The sequence below is a fragment of the Tenrec ecaudatus genome, chromosome 14 (genome assembly GCF_050624435.1).
Source record: "Tenrec ecaudatus isolate mTenEca1 chromosome 14, mTenEca1.hap1, whole genome shotgun sequence".
Lineage (NCBI taxonomy): Eukaryota > Metazoa > Chordata > Mammalia > Afrosoricida > Tenrecidae > Tenrec > Tenrec ecaudatus.
The window spans coordinates 126,045,614-126,066,113 of record NC_134543.1 but is presented as its reverse complement, the minus strand read 5'-3'; the positions used below and the strand labels follow the sequence as shown (position 1 = coordinate 126,066,113).

Sequence of the window (20,500 nt, the reverse complement as noted above, 5' to 3'; positions counted from 1 at the left end):
AACAATTTTGTTTTGTGACTTTAGTTAGGATTCCTTTAATGTAATTAGCACCTTTTCCATTCCTCCCTTGGCCTTCACACATCCCTTTAGGTAATTTAGGCCAGCATATGCTGTCCTTTGGGTCTCAAATAGTTGATGGTTTTCAGGTCTGTGTTCTTGTTGGTGTTCATATTCTAGATCTGTCATTTGTCTAGGTCTGAAGGGTGTGTGGGTCTAGTCTCAAAGGTTCTATAGTTTAGTCATTTTCATGATTTTGAATTTTGTTCTACATTTTTCTTTCACTTTCTCTAGAACTTTTTATTGGCACCATCTAGTTCTTCTGGTCTCAGAGTGGCAGAGACTGTGGTTATTAGACATTTGGGCTGCTTACTTGGGTTTTTTATTTTCTTGAAGAAGCAGTAGTAGATGGTAAATTATGTGATCATTAGGCTTATCCTAAATTAGAGAAAATCATATAATTATAGGAATGAATTTTTAGTTTTCGTTTTTCCTTCTTTCCATTAAACATTAGAGCAGTGGTTCTCAACCTTCCTAATGCCTTGACCCTTTAATACAGTTCCTCATGTGGTGACCCCCACAATCATGAAACTATTTTCATTGCTACTTCATAACTGTAATTTTGTTAATGTTATGAATTGGGCAACCCCTCTGAAAAGTCGTTCAACCCACCCCAAAGGGATCGTGACCCACAGGTTGAGAACCACTGCATTAGAGTATTGATTTTAAAGTTAGTATTCAAATCCAACACCTTTATAATAGTTATGAACACTAAAATCCAAAAGCTCTGTAATTGATATAAGTTGGTTTATCAAAATAACTAGTTCATAAACAAAAATTAAGATATTATAAATATAAATAATGTTAACAATTATATGTTAACAACATATCAGTGATTTATAATTAATCTATTAATATTATAAAATTAGATATAAATTTGGAACTTTAATATAATTTTAAAAATAAAAAAACAAAATATTTGTTTTCATGACCATTGTGTTACTCCTGGTAGACTAGAGAGACAAATCTAGAGACACTCCTATGTGTGTAAGAAGGAACTTTATATAAAAGAGAAATTATATATTAAGAAAACATCCCAGCCCAGTTCAGATCGAGTCCATTAGTATGATATTAGCTCATATGTCCAATTCCAGTCTATAGTTCCTCTTCAGACTGAGGCACCACATGCAATGACACCAAATGCATGAAGATCACAGGTTAGTGGGTGTAAAGTCTTATGGATCCAGTGGCAGTGGAAGCATCTCAGCTCTGGCATTGGTCTCCACGTGGCTCCTCCAGCTCCAGGGCTCTGGCTCAATCAGTGTAGCTCCATGTGACTTGTCAGCAGAAAGGCAAAGCTGAGAGTGTATGTCCCGCCTCCAGTGAGCTATATATCTCCATAGTGCCTCCAAATGAGGTCATCAAGCTGCAGCCTGATTGACAGGTTAAATTTCACCCCTTCACAAGTTGGCAGAAGATTATATAACTGCCACAACCATATTAGGAATATTTTCTTTTTCAATCTATATTTTAAAGGTAGGGGAATGGTCGGGGAGAGGGCAAGGGGGAGAAAGGAGAAACCCATGACAAAGTTGGATATGTAGCCCACCCCCCAGGGGGACGAATAACAGGAGTGGGGGTGAAGGGAGACAATGGACAGTGTAAGACATGAGATAACAACAATAATATATACCATATATACTTGTGTGTAAGCCGAGTTTTTCAGCACATTTTTAGTGCAGTTTTTGTGGTAAAATAGGTGCCTCGACTGATAATCAGGTCGGCTTATAATTCAGTTTATATGGTAAGTGATCAAGGATTCATGAGGGTGGAAGGGTGAGGGAGGGTGGGGGAAGAGAAGCTGATACCAAGGGCTCAAGTAGGAAAAAAGTGTTTTGAAAATGTTAATGACATATGTACAAGTGTGCTTAATATAATTGAATGAAGGATTGGCATAAGACTTGTAAGGGCATTTCAATACAATGATTAATTTTAAAAAGGGGGAATAACTGAAAACTGAGGTGCATGTGTTCTTATTAATGATGAATTTTGTGAGGGATCATGCGACATGACATTTTGCATCTAGGAACTTTGGAATCAAGCCAAGTTTGACTGAATTCTTTCTGTTAACTGAAGGGTATAAATAAGACAAGTTATTTAATGTCTCTAAACCTTGTATCTCCTACTGGTAAAGTGAGGTTAAGAATACTTACTAGATGGTTGAAGGAGCCTTGGTGGCATACTGGGTTACAAGTTGGGTTACTAACCCCAAGGTCAGCATTTCAAACCCACCAGCTATTCCTCGGGTGAAGAGGGGAGGTTTTCTGCCCCTGTAAAGATTTACAGCCTCAAACACCCAAAGGTGGCACTTCTACTCTTTCCTGTAGGGTTGCTGGGACTCAGAATTGAATCAATGGCTAGTTTGCATCAATCAGTGTAAAGTAATTTGTCACAGAAAGGGTTCAGTCCTTTATTATTACAAGAACTAGAAAGGTTTTCTTGGTGTAAGTAACCTGTAAAACCCAATGTTAAGTCAAGTCCAACTCCTAGGGACCCTGTCAAAGTCCTGGTGGCCAGACACCATACAGTTCTTTGAGCCTCAGGTTAGGAGAAGCTGGGGTTTCTGTGGGCTATTAGTCCTGTAGACTAGTTTCTTCCTTGAATCTTTGGTTTCCTTCATTCTTCTTTACTCAAGTAGCAACCAGTTGTATCTTAGATGGCTTTTCAAACGCTTAGAAGCCCCAGGCTCTAACTGAACCAGGGTATAATTGTTTTTATCAGTGGTTGATATTTTTGACAATAGATTGCCATACCTTTCTTCCAAGGTACCTCTGGGTAGACTGGAATGTCCAGCCTTTGGGTTAGCAGCCAAGTACTTTAATGTTTGGCTCTTCCAGGAACTGTAGTATTTAGTATTCAGAAAAATCAAACTCACTGCTTTCTAGTCAATCCGACTCATTGCGAGACCTTATAGGACAGAGTAAAACTGACCCTGTGAGATTCCGAGGCTATAAATCTTCATGGGAGTAGAAAACTTCTTTCTTCCTCAGAGCAGCTGATGGTTTGAACTGGGAACTGTGATCATGTGGTTTGCAACCCACCATCTAATCTGCCACCCCACCAGGGCTCCTTAAATCATCACTGTGGTGCTTTTAAAACCACAGTGCTTCAGTTCATGGACTCGTGAACCAGGCTGTTTGAGCATCTGGCTCCACTGTTTCCTAGTTTTGTGATCATTGGCAGCTGACATAGTTTCTTCTCTGTAATGAACATGATAAGAAAAATAGTACAGTCTCAAAGGGTTGTAGATGGATTTAATGAATTTTTCTCTTTAAAGTATTTGGAAGTACCTGCCACATAAAGACCCAATACATTTTAGATGTTATAATTATCACTGTTGACATATGAAAATGAACTTTTTATAGATATAACATCTTTATAAATATCACACATTTCTGTAAAAACACATTTCAACAAATTTCATCATAAACTGCTTTAAGTACCAACTTTTATCCCAGAAATGGAATTAGAAAAATCTGTGGATGTGTTTCTCAAGGACAGCAGACTAGGAATAATTTAAAAAATAGTACTCAAATTCCAACTATCACTTAACAAAACAATATACCTATTCCTAATAATTCTTTTTTTAAATATCATTTTATTAAGAGCTCATACAACTCTTATCACAATCTGTACATACATCAGTTGTGTAAAGCACATTTGTACATTCCTTGCCCTCATCATTCTCAAAACATTTGCTCTCCACCTAAGCCCCTGGCATCTGCTCCTCATTTTTCCGGCCTCCCTTCCTGCTCCCCCCTCCCTCATGAACCCTTGATAATTTATAAATTATTAGTTTGTCATATCTTGCCCTATCTGATGTCTCCCTTCACCCACATTTCTGTTATCCTTCCCCCAGGGAGGAGGTTGTATGTAGATCCTTGTAATCGGTTCCGCCTTTCCAACTCACGCTCCCTACACCCTCCAGTATCTCCACTCACACCACTGTCCTGAAGAGATTATCCGCCCTGGAATCCCTGTGTTTCCAGTTCCTATCTGTACTAGTGTACATCCTCTGGTCTTGCCGTATTTGTAAGGTAGAATTGGGATCATGATAGTGGGGCGGGGGGAGGAGAGGGAGCATTTAGGAACTAGAGGCAAGTTGTATGTTTCATTGTTACTACATCGCACCCTGACTGGCTCATCTCCTCCCCGAGGCCCTTCTGTAAGGGGATATCCAGTGGCCTACAAATGGGCTTTGGGTCTCCACTCCACACTCCCTCCCTCATTCACTATGGTAAGATTTTTTGTTCTTTGATGCCTGATCCCTTGACACCTCATGATCACGCAGGCTGGTATGTTTCTTCCATGTGGGCTTTGTTGCTTCTGAGCTAGATGGCCACTTGTTTACCTTCAAGCCTTTCAGATCCTAGATGCTATCTCTTTTGATAGCCGGGCACCATCAGCTTTCTTTACCACATTTGCTTATTCACCCACTTTGTCTTCAGCGGTTGTGTCAGGAAGGTGAGCATCATAGAATGCCAGTTTAATAGAAGAAAGTATTCTTGCATTGAGGGAGTACTTGAGTGGAGGCCCAATGTCCATCTGCTATTTAATACTAGCCCTATAAATATATGCACATAGATCTATTTCCCCATCATCATATATAATTACATTTATATATGTACATGCCTTTGTTTAGACTGCTATAGATGCCCTTTGCCTCCTAGCTCTTTCCTCTATTTCCTTTGACTTTTCTCTTGTCTCACTATAATGCTCAGTCTTCATTTGGGTTTCAGTAATTTATCTTGGTTACACTACCCTTGATCACACCCTACCAGGCCTCTTACGCCCTCCTCAACACCAATTTGGATCACTTGTTCCCTTGTCCCTGGGTTTGTTAACACCACTACCTTTCCCTCCCCCTACACCATGTCCCCCTGGAACTGCCAGTTTTCCTATTGTTTTCGCCTCCAGATTGTTCATCCAGCCTATCTTATTTAGACAGACCTGTGGAGATAATAGCATGCACAAAAAGAAGACAGCAAAACCAAGCAACCATATACAACAAACCAATGACAAAAGCAAAGCAAAACACAAGAAAGAAAAATTTGTAGTTAGTTCAAGGACTGTTTGTTGTTCTTTAGGAGTGTTTTCCAGTCCATTCTGTTGCGGCACCATGCCCCGGCCCCAAAGTCCACCTTAGGCATTCCCTGGGGACCTCGCTGCTCCATTCCCTTGCTGTTCTGTTGCACCCCCTTAGTATTTTACCTCAGTGTGGCGTGATCAGATCGGGTGCAATTCCCACTCTGTGTCTCTGATGTTGTCCCCTGTAGGACTACGGGTCAGTGAGGGACGTCATGTCTCATAGTGGGGCCGGCCATGTGGTCCTCTCAGTGGACTGGCTTCTCTAATCGGGAACATTGTCCTCAAGGCTTGGTGGGCCATGATGTGCTCCACTCTCTCTTCCTCCACCTTCATCTGCTCCCGTGTGTTCGGTTCAGATATGTCCATCTCCAGAGCTGTATATTCAGTGCTGTCCTTTGAAATAAATTCTTCTGGGGGAGGGGCAAGTGTCCACGTAGTAGTTGGGATTGGGGTTGGCCCCTCCGAACTCTCCACTGGTTCCCTACTCCACGCCGGCATGTTGCATTCCCATCTTGGAGCACTGGGTTGAAGTCTGGTCTCTCTTTTCCTGTGGAGATATAAACAACACTCTCCCCTTGGATGGGTTAGTGCCCCGTGCCCCCACTACTCCAAAATGAATTTTTTATTAAAAAAAGAAAGAAAGAAGAAAAGAAAATCCTGAGTTTTCCATTACCTTGTGAAATGAATGCAGAGAATAAATGTGATCTGCTGGGTAAAAATAAAAATTGTCTTTGTATTAAGAATGGTAGAAAGAATTTATCCTTTTTACTTTTCTTTGTAAGTTATAAAGTGGCAGGTTAAGCACATAATCGCCTTTTGAAGGAAGTAGGGAAGTAAATAAATAAAAGTTTAAATCTTCTAATCTTATATGCCCAAGTATAATCACTGATTAATAAATAATGACAATTCTTTGAGATTGGACAAAAGTTAAATATTCAATACTGTACTGAACTGTACTGTCAGTTTTGACAGGAACCCTTCTAGTTATTAATAAATACCCACACAGTGAAACAGGGATAACGCATTCATGACAAAAGCAAGAGGCAAATAAAAGTATAGAATGTTTTATATCACAATGATTAAAGTGAATTTTATCTTGTTTTTGAGTAGCTTAGTTTAGACACTTGGTTTACATGTTCTATCGAGAACACAATATCTGTGGAACCACAGGCTAGTTTCTATATCAAACCACGAGTAAGATACCTGAGTATAGGAACATGCCATGTTAAAAGGTGCATTTATGATCCAAGAGAGGAGTACAGGAATAAGGATTTCAGAAGGTGAAGGATACTTTTTCTTAGTGTCATTTGTTGAGAAAAAGCAATAAAAATATAATGTTAATATAATGTTATAAAGTACCTAATTTAGGTCCCAAGAGACACATGTGAAATCTGTCACTGCCGTGTGTAATTTATCAGTAACTTACTAGAAAGTATAGAATTCACTATATCTCTATTTGCCTGGTGGGGTTTGATCAAATGCAATGTACCTGAGAGGAAGTACAGAGAACCGAAAAAGGTCGAACATGATTTTGGGACAGGAAGAAAGTAAAAGGAAACAGGAAAGGACTAGGAGGCAAAAGGCATTCATAGAGTACAGGCATATGTATCTGTAAATGTATTAATATATAACACTAGGGATATAGGTTTTCACATATATTTATAGATTAAGTTTACAGTAGTACATAGACATTGGCCCTTTACTCAAGTCCTCCCTCAACACAAGAACACCTTGTTCTGGGTTTTTTTTTGTTTGTGTGTGGTTTTTATTTATTATTTTTAAAATCCCAACTTTACCGTAAACCCCACATTCTTGGTTCCTTGGCGACAGAGAAAAGTGTGCAGTGCTACCACCGCAGGATGAGCACATGGCCCCAAGAGCTCAGACAGCCCAAAGGAGGACAAGGAGGCTTTGGGAAGTTTGACCCAGAGGGCACCTTGCAGGCTGGGCCAATATCTCCCAGTGATTCCTGGGTCTTGTGATGGATTTCACAGGTGCCCACCAAATTTATGTCGCTGCATCTAAACACCTCACCCAGGCGCACTCACCTTCCCTATGTTACCCACCAGCCCTCCACACGCCCCCTGGCTTCTAAAAGAATACGATGAGCTCAGAAACAAAAAAGGTTAGAATGACGGAGCTGTGGTGGGGAATGGTGGACCTGGATGGGTCCAGTGTTGAGAAAAGTAGTAGCAGTAGAGGGAGTCCCCCAGAGTCGGACAACAGGTACCTTTAGGTACAGCTCTCATCTGAGATATCAACAGGGATATCTGCCAGGCCCTGCCTGTCTGATTCCATGGGAAAAATTCCCTAGAATATCCTGGTGGTCTGGGACCTCTAACTCATTATTCTTGTCATTTAGAACTGAGCTCACTTGGTGACTTTTATAAAGAAACCGGGTTAGTTGATAAGTGAGCAGGGAGGACCTCCTGCCATGGGTCTGTCCTGCCCAGGTAAGTTTAAGCAGACCTTGAGTCCCAAGCCTGCTCTTCTGGCATCTACCCTACATCTCATAGGCAGAAAATGGAACTACAAAACACAACTTCCAGAGGTAATGGCTTATGGGCCAAGAGCTGAGCAAGGATTCTTCCCTCCCTCCTTCAAAACAGACTCCTCAAAGACAAAGATGCCCCCTAACCTGAATACCTACAGAACTGGAGAGGGGCTCCCAGGGGCCCAAAGTCTCTTCACTTCGCTCTGCTTTCCTGTGGGAACAAGCCCTGACCAAAGGCCACAGGAGAGCGCATGCAAGGGCCGACACATTCTCTTGGCGGCTAAGAGTGACTGGCAGTCAATCCCTTCTTCACTCTCCTCCTGCTGGCGCCTCCTCCTGCCTTCACTCTCCTGCTTGGCAGAGAGGAGAACCAGTGCACCCAGATTCTGTGATGCCCACCTTCCTGACAGATAGATCATTGATCATTACTGAAGTCATAATGGGTGCATGAGCAAATGTGGTGAAGAAAACTGATGGTGCCCGGGTATTAGAAGATACAGCGTCTGAGATCTTAAAGATGTGAAGTTAAACAAGTGGCATTCTAGCAGAGAAGTAACAAAGCGCACATGCAACCCATGTGATCACAGTGGGTTCATGGGATCAGGTTACAGGCGTGAGAAGACCCAAAGCAACCATTCTGATACCAATGAGGGAGGTTCGAATGGAGACTCAAAGCCCATCTGTAGGCAATTAGACATCCCCTCACAGAAAGGCCACAAGGAAGGGATGAGCCAGTCGGGGTGCAGTGTAGCATCAATGAAACACACAATATTCTTGTAGTTCTTTAATGCACACACACACACACACACACACACACACACACACATACACACTATCATAGCCTCAGTTCTGTCTTACAAATCTGGCTAACCAGAGCATATACACGGGTACAAATAAGAGTTCTCAACACACAGAATCCAGGACAGACAAACCCCTCAGGACCAATAATGAGAGTAGTGTTACCATGTGGGTAGGAAAGGGGAAGGTGCGGGGAGAAGGGGAGAACTGATCACAATGATCGATGTACAGCAATAATCCCCCTCCCCGCTGGTGTAAAACAGAAACGCGGGTGATGGGAGACAGCGGACAGTGTAATATAATTTATAAAGTTTCAATGATTCATGATTGTGGGAGGGTGGAGGAGGGAGGAGGAAAAAAGGAGCTGATACCTAGGCTCAAGTAGAAAGGAAAAAAAGTAGAAAGAAAATATTTTGGAAATGATGGCAGTATATGTACAAATGTGCTTAATACAATTGATGTATAGATTGTTATAAGAGCTGTAAGAGCCCCACAAATGGTTTCTTTTTAATTAAAGGATCACTTTATTTGGGCCCTCTTCCAGCTCTTAAAACAATCCACACATCAATTGTATCAAGCATATTTGTACATATGTTGTCATCACTATTTTCTAAACATTTGCTTTCTATTTGAGCCTTTGGCTTCAGCCCCTCTCTTTTTCCTCCTTTCCCTCCCCCCCCATTACCCCATGATAAATTATAAATTATTGTTTGAGACAGTTAAATTTTATTGTACCAACCTGGCCGATAAACACGTGGGGTTAATTGAAGGGCGGAGGGATAAATGGCTAAGTGAGCCTCACCTTTCTAGTTCTTGGGTCTCTTGCTTTGTGATGGTCGGACCAGGGTGCAGCTGTGTTAGCCAGTTCCTGGTTCAACTGGCAAGGCTGACTTCCTGCAAGACATCCCCGAGGAAAAGCCACATGGACCTACCCCGATGCAGCCCTGGGTGCTGGAGCAGCTGTATGGAGACCCCTGCCAGCTCTGAGATGCCTACACATTCACTGATTCGGCTTTTCTCCTGCAGTTGGCATCATAGTGTGTGTTTTGTGAGATGGAGGAGGACTTTGTGGATTGGTGTTGGACATAAGGGCTAATGTTGGACTTGTAGGCTTGGGCAGCACTGGGTTGGGATGTTTCTGTTTGGTTTTTTTTTTTTATGTGTACTTACCCTTTATATAAAAAACTCTCTCTTATACATGAGTTTCTGTGGATTTGTTTCTCTAATGTACCCAGACTAACACATTATTTTCATATCTTACACTGACCTCTGCCTCCCTTCCCCCATGGTTTCTGTTGTTCGTCCCCTTGGCAGGTGGGCAGGGATGGTTATGTATTCATCTTTGCAGTTGATTTCTCCTTCCTCCCCTGCGGTCCGTCCCCACCTACCTGTATCACTACTCACACCTGTACCTGGATTCTGTGTGTCGTGAGCTCTTGTGTACATGCTCCGGTCTAGCTCACAGTGAAAGGCAGGTCATGATAGTGGAGGGTGAAGAAGCCTCGAGGAACCAGAGGAATATTGTGTGTTTTATCAGTGCCATATTTCACCCTGGTTGACCTATCCCTTTCTTGCAACCCTTCTGTGAGCAGATATCCTATTGTCTACAGATGGGTTTTGGGTCTCTGCTCCAACTCCCCCCTTCATTCTCAACAATATGTTTTTTTGTTTGTTTGTTTTGGGTTGTCTGATGCCTGTTACCTGATCCCATCCACACCTCATGATCACACAGGCTGGTGTGCTTCTTCCATGTGGTTTTGTTGCTTCTCTGCTAGATGGCCGCTTGTTTAATTTCAAGCCTTTCAGACCCCACATGCTATATCTTTTGATAGCTGGGCACCATCAGCTTTCTTCTCCACATTTGCTTGTGTATCCATTTTGTCTTTAGTGACTATGCTGCAAGGGTGAAGACACACCTATGTTTATATTTATACCTCTATCTATAGCTTTGCTTCCTAGTTCTTTCCTCTGTTTCCCTTTACCTTCCTTCTGCCCCACCATCACGCTCGCCCTTCTTCTGCCTCCTAGTAATTCCTTTCAGCTAGATTTCTATTGTTCCCACCCCACTGGGATCTTTACATCCTCCTCGTTGTTGCTTGTAATTTTCTAGTTGTTCCCCTGTTTATGGCATTGTTTGCTCACTGCTCCTTTCACCACCTCCTTCCCCCTCCAGGTCCCTCTGGAATCATAAGTCCCATTGCTTTTTCCTCAGGCTTACTTCCCATGCCTATCTCATATAGGTAGGAAACCAACAATAACAGAGACCAAACAAAAGACCATTTATTAAATTTAATTTATTAGCTTAATTAATACTAACATTAGTGTTAGTAATGTTAATATTAATTTTAATTAATATCAATCAACAATTTATTGAAATAAAAGCAAAATCATTACAATATTAAGCCCTCTTGCTCAAGAAAAACTTAATGATTCAATAATTTCCTAATTGAAAGACTTTGCCAATATTAGTGTTGGCTTTACCCAAACGTCTTTACACAAATAGATTTGCAGTGTGTGGTTGTAACCCAGCTCAATATCTGAGGCAGTTGTATTCGTTATCATTATTAGCCAGTATTGACCACAGGTTTTGGTGATATTATATATTATATTTATCCCCTCCCCCTTTAAAAGCTTTTTCTTGTGAATTGAAAGTTTACAAAGCAGGTCATTAGTTTCACACTGAGTAATTCATGCTCATTTTGTGTCATCTAATTTATCTAATTCATTGCAAACCCTTGCTCCCTGTTTCCTCTTTCTTTCCTCTTGCTCCTAACCTTTGCCTTTGGGTAAACACTGCCCTTTTGATCATAAATTGTTGATTACTCTAAGGTGTGTACCTCACTAGTGTTACTGTTTTCGAGGTTCCGCTAGTTTTTTCTGACCAGAAAGCTGACCTTTTTATGCTTTTGAGTTTTGTTCCACATTTTTTTCCTACTTTACGTTGAACCTTCTAGTTTGATCCCGTTCAGAGGAGTTGGTGGTGGTAGCCAGGTACCATCTAGTTCTTTTAGTCTTAGAGTCAGGGAAGCCTGATGTGCTCCATTAGCCTTTTGAACGGATTTCCTGGACTTTGATCACTCTTCTTTCCTCATGGCTGCTCATAAGTTTTTAATGTGACTTTTTCCTTTATAAAGGGATGTTTGTCATGGAAATGCTTGCTCAATTTGAGAAGTGTTTTTTATCGTGGATGCTGCTCATTTCCCCAGAATTATACATTAAAGTGTTCTTATGTACATTTGAAATTGAGAAATAGGGATTTTTTCCAAAAATAAAGAAATTAAATTTATCTGCTTATGGAATAAAATTTGGTCTGATGTATAGTGATTAACGCTTTGGGCTGTTAACCACATAGTCAGCAGTTTGAAACCACCAAGCCATTCCTTGGGAGAAAAATTTGGCTTTCTATTCCCATGCAGTATTACAGTTAGAAACCCACAGGGACATTTCTGCGCTGTCCTCCAGAGTCACCATGAGCTGGAATTGCCTCATTGGTAGCAAGTTTGAGTTTTGAAGTGCTTTTATGTCAACCTGAACTTCTCTGTAGAAAGCATTGCAATTATTTCAAACTCGCACAATATCAAGTCCTGTTTTTATTTTTTGTTTTGTTTTGTTTTTTTTGTTTATATTTATCACATAATTTTAATTTTTCACCATGTGTAAAAAATATATTGTATCACTTCTTTCTTTTTTTTTTTTTTAACAATTTATTGGGGCTGATACAATTCTTTTCACAGTTCATACATATACATACATCAATTGTATAAAGCACATCTGTACAGTCTTTGCCCTAATCATTTTTTTTCTCTTTTCTTCTTTTACATTTTATTAGGGACTCAAACAACTCTTAGCACAATCCATACATATACATACATCAATTGTATAAAGCACATCCATACATTCCCTGCCCCAATCATTCTCAAGGCGTTTGCTCTCCACTTAAGCCCCTTGCATCAGGTCCTCTTTTTTTTTTTTTTCCTCCCCCTCCCTCCCCTTTCCCCCCTCCCTCATATGCCCTTGGTAATTTATACCTCGTTATTTTGTCATATCTTGCCCTATCCGGGGTCTCCCTTCCCCCCTTCTCTGCTGTCCCTCTCCCAGGGAAGAGGTCACATGTGGATCCTTGTAATCACTTCCCCCTTTCCAACCCACTCACCCTCCACTCTCCCAGCATCGTCCCTCACGCCCTTGGTCCTGAAGGTATCATCCACCCTGGATTCCCTGTACCTCCAGCCCTCATATGTACCAGTGTACAGCCTCTGTCCTATCCAGCCCTGCAAGGTAGAATTCGGATCATGGTAGTTGGGGGGAGGAAGCATCCAGGATCTGGGGGAAAGCTGTGTTCTTCATCGATACTACCTCACACCCTAATTAACCCATCTCCTCTCCTAAGCCCCTCTATGAGGGGATCTCCATTGGCCGACACTTGGGCCTTGGGTCTCCACTCTGCACTTCCCCCTTCATTTAATATAATATATTTATACACATACATATATACATATACACATATATACACATACATACACACACTTATATCTTTTTTTTTTGCATGATGCCTTATATCTGGTCCCTTGGGCACCTCGTGATCGCACTGGCCGGTGTGCTTCTTCCATGTGGGCTTATTTGCTTCTGAGCGAGATGGCCGCTTGTTCACCTTCAAGCCTTTAAGACCCCAGACACTATCTCTTTTGATAGCCGGGCACCATCAGCTTTCTTCACCACATTTGCTTGTGCACCCATTTGTCTTCAGCGATCCTATCATGGAGGTGTGCAGTCAATGATATGATTTTTTGTTCTTTGATGCCTGGTAACTGATCCCTTTGGGACCACTCGATCACACAGGCTGGTGTGTTCTTCCATGTGGACTTTGTTGCTTCTGAGCTAGATGGCCGCTTGTTTATCTTCAAGCCTTTAAGACCCCAGTCACTATCTCTTTTGATAGCCGGGCACCATCAGCTTTCTTCACCACATTTACTTTTTCACCCACTTTGGCTCCAGCCGCAAGTCCTGTTTTTAATTGCTAGGGCAAACAAGAGACTTTTTATTTTAAACGGGTTACTTTTTTAGTTTGTTTTTTTTGTGATTTTTTTATCCTTAATTTTAGTAAGGTAAATAAGGTAGTCAAATTTTACTTCAAGACCAGAGATTGTCAACTAGTGGCTTATACAATATTAAAATAATTTTAAGCATGCCATTATAGATTTTATTAATAAAATCTAAAAATAGATTTTATTAAAGACCTAGTGTTCAGTAACTCCTGAACCACCGTTGAGCCTGTGTTCTTACATGGCAGAATTGTCTATTAGATGTCACACCCATTATTCATTTAAACTCGACACCATCCCAGTAGCCTTCACCAGGTTAACATTACACTTGATCTTAGCCAAAAGGCCGAGAAGCGATGTCCAGGTTAACGTTCTGTAATTAGTTCTTAGCATTTGGGTTGCAACCTTGCCATTAATGAGTCTGTTTATTGATACATACCTATATGAATGGAATTATCTTGGGGTGGGGAGAGGGGCATTTTTATCTGCTTAGGTCGTCATTTTAATTTTTCTCATTCAAAAAAGTAATTTTAGACAAGGACTATTTTCCTGTATTCAAATTAAAGGTATTATATTTTATGTTTATAACAGAAATGAAAGGGAGAAAGCTATATTATCAATTTGATTTTGAAATAAACTTTCAATAATTTAAAATCTGAGTAGTTATTGCCATCTGAAAGTAATCACTTCAGCGGTCACTTACTCTTAAAAGCATTACTCAGAAACTTTCCTTGGGGCAGTGAGGAGGATATTTCTTTTGTGTATTCTCAGAAATGTCACATTTTTATCCTTTGAGTAACTACAATTCAGTAAAATTTTAAAAGAATATGTAAATTGACAAATAGAATGTAACAGCTTTGGGAGAAGCAAACAAAGCCCTTTAGCTCAAAGTCTATTCTGGTGAAAGTCTGGATAAAACCAGGTTCCATTTGTTCAAAAGTAAGTTTTCTAAGAAATAAGATACTATAAATGTACCTTACCTTCTTCCCAAAGAATATTAAATATAGTGCATTGAATTAATGGGAAAAACAAAGTTAAAGTAACAAAGGAAAACTCCACCGGAGGGAAGAAAATTGAAAAACCATCCTGTTTTCATGCCATAAAATTTAAGGAATATTTTCCAGGCCCAGAATAATTTGTAATAAAGGCAGGAGAAGCAGGTATCAGTTTCATAAAATCATTTTCTCAGTTTTATTTAAATTTCTCAAGGCCCTAGCTCTCAGGGTAGCCAAATGAATGAAACAATTAGAGATACCAATGAGATAACTGTTTATCAGGTACAGAGAATCAAGGAAAAAAATCAATTGCACTAATCGCAAACTCAAGTCACACCAGTTTGAAATCTCTTGGCTTAAAAATTATTTTTGAAACATGCCAAAGCATGCTTTGAATGGGTGACTTGCATGGTGTATGAGATATATCTCAATAAAGCTATAAAAAACAAGCAAACAATGAGACCCCCTTGGAGAAAATTTTGCCACAGCAGGAGCATTGATTCAAGTGATGAAGAACATTCACTTGTAGAAAACAAAATAAATTTTAAGAGGTTCTCTAGAAAAGAGTTTGTATAAGCAGCCATCTAGCAGAGAAGCAACAAGCCCACCTGGAAGAAGCTGGTGGGATCATGATGTGTGGTCAGGACAGGGTAACAGGCATCAGAAGACCGAAAACATGGAAACAAACAAACACACAAACATTGTTGAGAATGAGGGGAGTCGAAGCAGAGACTCAAAATCCATGTATAAGCACTGGGACATCCCCACAAAGAGGGTTCACAGGGAAAGAATGAGTCAACCAGGACACAGTAAAACACTGATGAAACACAAGATTCCTCTGGTTCCTTGAGGCTTCTTCGCCACCAACTATCATGACCCCAGTGTTTCCTCTCACTTTGGACTAGACGGGAGCATGTGCACAGGTACAGATAAGAGATAAGAGCTCACAACACAAAGAATTGAGGAACAGGAATGGGAATAGTGATACCTGAAGGGTAGGGGGGAGTTGGGGAGAGGAGGGAGGAAGAGGGAACCAATTGCCTGCTTGACACATAACCACACCCTCACCGCCACCTGGGGGATGAACAACAGAAAACGTGGGGGAAGGGAGACAGCGGTCAGTGTAAGCTATGAAAACGATAATTTACAATTTATCAAGGGGTCACAAGGGGGAGAGGGAAAAAAGAGAAGCTGATACCAAGAGCTCTATAGAAAGTACATGTCTACCACATGGAAAGAGCACACCAGCCTGTGTGATCAGGAGGTACTGATAGGATCAGGTATCAGGTGTCAAAGAACAAAAAATGGTGTCATGTGAATGAGGGGGAGTGGAGACCCAAAGCCCATCTGTAGGCAACTGGACATCCCCTTAAACAGAAGGGTGCAGGGAGTAGATGAGCCAGTGAGGGTGCATTGTAGCAATGATGAAACATACAACTTCCTCTCATTCTTTTTTTTTTTAAATCATTTTATTGGGGCTCATACAGTTCTTTTCACAATCCATACATACATCCATTGTGTCAAGAACATATGTCCTCTAGTTCTTTATTGCTTCTTACACCCCCACTATCATGATCCCAGTTCTACCTTACAAATCCGGCTAGACCAGAGAATGTGCACTGGTACAGACAAGAGCTGGAAACTCAGGGAATCCAAGACAGATAAACCTCTCAGGATCAATAATGAGGGTAGAGATACCAGGAGGGAAAGGTGTGGAAGAAGGAGGTAAGAGTAAGGTGGTGGTGGTGGAGGAGCCAATCATAATGATCTACATATAACCTCCACCCTGGGGGATGGACAACAGAAAACTGGGTTAAGGGAGACATTTGACAGTGTAAGACATGAAAAAATAATAATTTATAAATTATCAAGGATTTCTGAGGGAGGAAGGGAAGGGAAAAATGAGCTGATCCCAAGGGCTCAGGTAGAAAAAAGGTTTTGAGAGTGATGATGGCAACACATGTACAAATGTGCTTGACATGATGGATTTATGAATTGTGATAAGCGTGTTAGAGGCGGTACCAGGGCATGGCGCCCCATCAGACTTGACTGGAAAGCACCTGTGAAGTAAAACAAACAGACCCTGAACTATTCATACGTTTATGTGTATAAGCGTGTGTGTGTGTGTGTGTGTGTGTGTTGTTGTAGCTATTGTTTCACTTTCTGTGGTGGTACTCAGTCTTGTGATAGTACATAGCATGTTTACCTGGAAGGGATAGGCAGAATAATCAAGCCAGAAGAGAGAACAGTGGGATGACAGTTCCGGGGGGACATGGGAGTAGGAGTGGTGGGAGAGAGGAAGAGGGTGTTAACAAGCCCAGGGACAAGGGAATAGCAAGTGATCCAAAATCAGTCTCAAGGAGGGTGTGGGAGCTCTGGCAGGACTGGATCAAGGACAATAACTGAGAGGAATTCCTAAAACCCAATGAAGGCAGAACATCATAGTGGGACAAGAGGAAAGTACAAAGAAGCAGAGGAAAGAACTAGGAGGCAAAGGGTAATCATAGAGATTTAAATATAGACATATAAAGATGTCAATCTATTTATATATGACTAGGGGGGAATAGATCTATCTACAAATATTTATAGGTTTAGTATTAAGAAAACAGATGGACAGTGGGCCCATGCTCAAGTACTCCCTCAACACAAGAACACTTTGTTGTAACAATTCAGCAGTCTGAGATGCTCACCTGCCTGGCATGATTGCTGATGACAATGGGTGCACAGGCAAATATGGTGAAGAAAGCTGATGGTGCCTGGCTACCAAAAGATAGAGCACCTGAAGTCGCTGAAGACAATGTTGCACAAGCAAATGTGGTGAAGAAAGTTGATAGTGCCCAGCTACTAAAAGATATAGCATCTGGAGTCTTAAAGACCTGAAGATAAACAAGCAGCTGTCTAGCTGAGAGACAACAAAACCCACATGGTAGAAGCACACTGGCCTGTCCCAACTTGATCACTGAGGACAAAGTGGGTGCATAAACAAAAGTTGTGAACAAAACTGATGGTGCCCAACTATCAAATGATAAAGCATCAGGGGTTTAAAGGCTTGAAGACAATCAGATGGCCATCTAACTAAAAAACAACAAAGCCCACAAGAAAGAAGTACACCAGCCTACCCCAACGCAATTGCTGAAGACAAAGTGAGTGCATGGGCAAGTGCGGTGAAGAAGGCTGATGGTGCCCAGTTGTCAAAATATATAGAATCTGGGGTCCCATAGGCTGGAAGATAAACAAGGGGCCATCTAACTAAAAAACAACAAAGCCCACATGGAAAATGCACACCAGCCTGTGAGATGACAAGGCATCAGGTATCAGGCATCAAAGACCACAAAAAAAAAAATCATAGCTTTGTGAATGAGGGGAGTGCAGAGTGGGGACCAGGGTCCATCTGGGGGAAATTAGACATCCCCTTCAGAAGGGCTGTGGGGAGGTGACGAACCAGTCTGAGTGCAGTGTAGCAACGATGAAACATACAGTTTTCCTCTAGTTCTTGAATGCTTCCTCCTCCCCACTATCATAATCCCAATTCTACTTTACATAACCGGCTGGACCGGAAGATGTACACTGGCACAGATAGGAACTGGAAATACGGGGAATCCAGGACAGATGAGCCTCTCAGGAACAGTGGTGAGAGTGGCGATATCGGGAAGGTGGAGGGAGGGTGAGGGAGAGAGAGGAAACAGATGACAAGGTCTACATGTAAGCTCCTCCCTGGAGGATGGACAGCAGAGAACTGGGTGAGGAAGATGTCGGATGGTGTAAGATATGATAAAATAATAACTATTTATAAATTATCAAGGGTTCAGGGGGAAGGGGGATCAGGGAGGGAGGAGAAAAATGAGGAGCTGATACCAAGGGCTTAGTAGAAAGCAGGTGTTTTGAGAATGATGATGGCAACATATATACGAATGTGCTGGACACAAATGATGTAAGTACGGATTGTGAAAAGAATTGCATGAGCCCCTAATAAAATGATTAAAAAAATAAAAATAAAGTAACTAAAAAATGTTGCAGGTCTGTCTAAAATAGGCTGGATGAACAATCTGGAGGAGAAAACAATGGGCCTAACGATACCCAGGGGAGATGGGGGAGGGGGAGGAAGGAAAGGAAGTGCTGTTAACAAACCAAGGGACAAGGGAACAACAAGTGATGCAAATTTCTGGTGAGGAGGGTGTAGGAGGCCTGGTAGGGCGAGATCAATGGTAATAGAGAGGAATTACTGAAACACAAACGAAGGCTGAACATGATAGTGGGGAAAGGTAAAAGGAGATAGAGGAAAGAGCTAGGAGGCAAAGGGCATTTATAGAGTTGTAAATACAGGCATGTACATATTTAATATATTTATATATGAGGCTGGGAAAATAGATATATGTGCATATATTTATAGGTTTAGTATTAAGGTAGCAGATGGACATTGGGCTTCCACTCAAGTACTCCCTCAGTGTAAGAATGCTTTGTTCTATTAAACTGGCATTCCGTGATGCTCACCTTCCCGACCTGATCGCTGAAGACAAAGCGGGTGCATAAGTAAATGTGAAGAAAGCTGATGGAGCCCAGTTATCAAAGTATGTAGTGTCTAGGACAGGGGTCCTCAAAATTTTAAAATAGGGGGCCAGTTCACTGTCCCTCAGACCCATTGGAGGGCCGGAGTATAGTTTTAAAAAAACTATGAACAAATTCCTATGCACACTGCGCATATCTCATTTTGAAGTAACAAATGGGGCAAAAACACCTGGCGGGCCGGATAATGTGCTCGGCAGTCCACATGTGGCCTGCAGGCCATAGTTTGAGGACACCTGGTCTAGGGTCTTAAAAATTGAAGTCAAACAAGCGGCCATCTAGCTCAAAAGCAACAACGCCCACATGGAAGAAGCACACCAGCCTATGTGACGTCGAGGTCCTGAAGGGATCCCTTATTAGGCATCAAAGAACAAAAATCATATCATTGTGTGCTCAGCTTCCTGATACGATCACTGAAGACAAACGGGTGCTAAGCAAATGTGAACAAAGCTGATGGTGCCCGGCTACCAAAGATATAGTGTCTGGGGTCTTAAAGGCTTGTAGGTAAACAAGTAGCCATCTAGCTCAGAAGCAAGAAAGCCCACATGGAAGAAGCACACCAGCTGGTATGATCACAAGGTGTCGATAGGATCAGGTATCAGGCATCAAAGAACAGAAAATCATATCATTGTGAATGAGGGGGAGTGTGGAGTGGGGACCCAAAACTCATCTGTAGGCAACTGGACATCACCTTACAGAAGGGTCGGGGGGAGGAGATGAGCCAGTCAGGGTGCAGCGTAGCAACAATGAAACATACAACTTTCCTCTAATTCTTAAATGCTTCCTCCCTCCCACTATCGTGATCTCAATTCTACTTTACAAATCTGGCTAGATCGGAGGATGTACAGTCGTCCAGATAGGAACTGGAAACACAGGGACTCCAGGACAGATGATCCCTTCAGGACCAGTTCTGAGAGTGTCAATACTGGGAGGGTGGAGTGAGGGTGGAGTGGAATGGGGGAACCGATTACAAGGATCTACATATAACCTCCCTGGGGGATGGCCAACATAAAAGTGGGTGAAGGGAGACTTCTGACAGTGTAAGATATGACAAAATAATAATTCATAAATTATTAAGGGTTCAGCAGGGTGTGGGAGTGGGGAGAGAGGGGAAAAATGAGCTGATACCAAGGGCTTAAGTAGAGAGCAAATATTTTCAGGATGAGGGCAACAAATGTACAAATGTGCCTGACCCAATGGATGGATGGATGGATTGTGATGAGTTGTATGAACCCCCAATAAAATGATTTTTTAAAAGTTTTGAGAATGATTATGGCAACAAATTTACAGTTGTGCTTGACACGATGGATGGATGGATTGTGATAAGAGTTGTACGAGCCCCCAATAAAATTATTTATAAAAAAAAGTAAATGTCTAAAATAATGATGGAAACATGTACAAATATGCTTGATACAGTTGATGTATACATTGTTTTAAGAGGTGTAAGTGCCCCCAATTAAATG

The 20,500-nt window shown here is 41.5% G+C and overlaps 1 protein-coding gene across 7 annotated transcripts in view; it reads left to right on the top strand.

The window, feature by feature from the left end:
* Positions 1-20,500, top strand: part of CSNK1G1 (casein kinase 1 gamma 1) — a 193,603-nt gene that overhangs the window by 49,050 nt on the left and 124,053 nt on the right. The gene's annotated exons all lie outside the window — the stretch shown is intronic.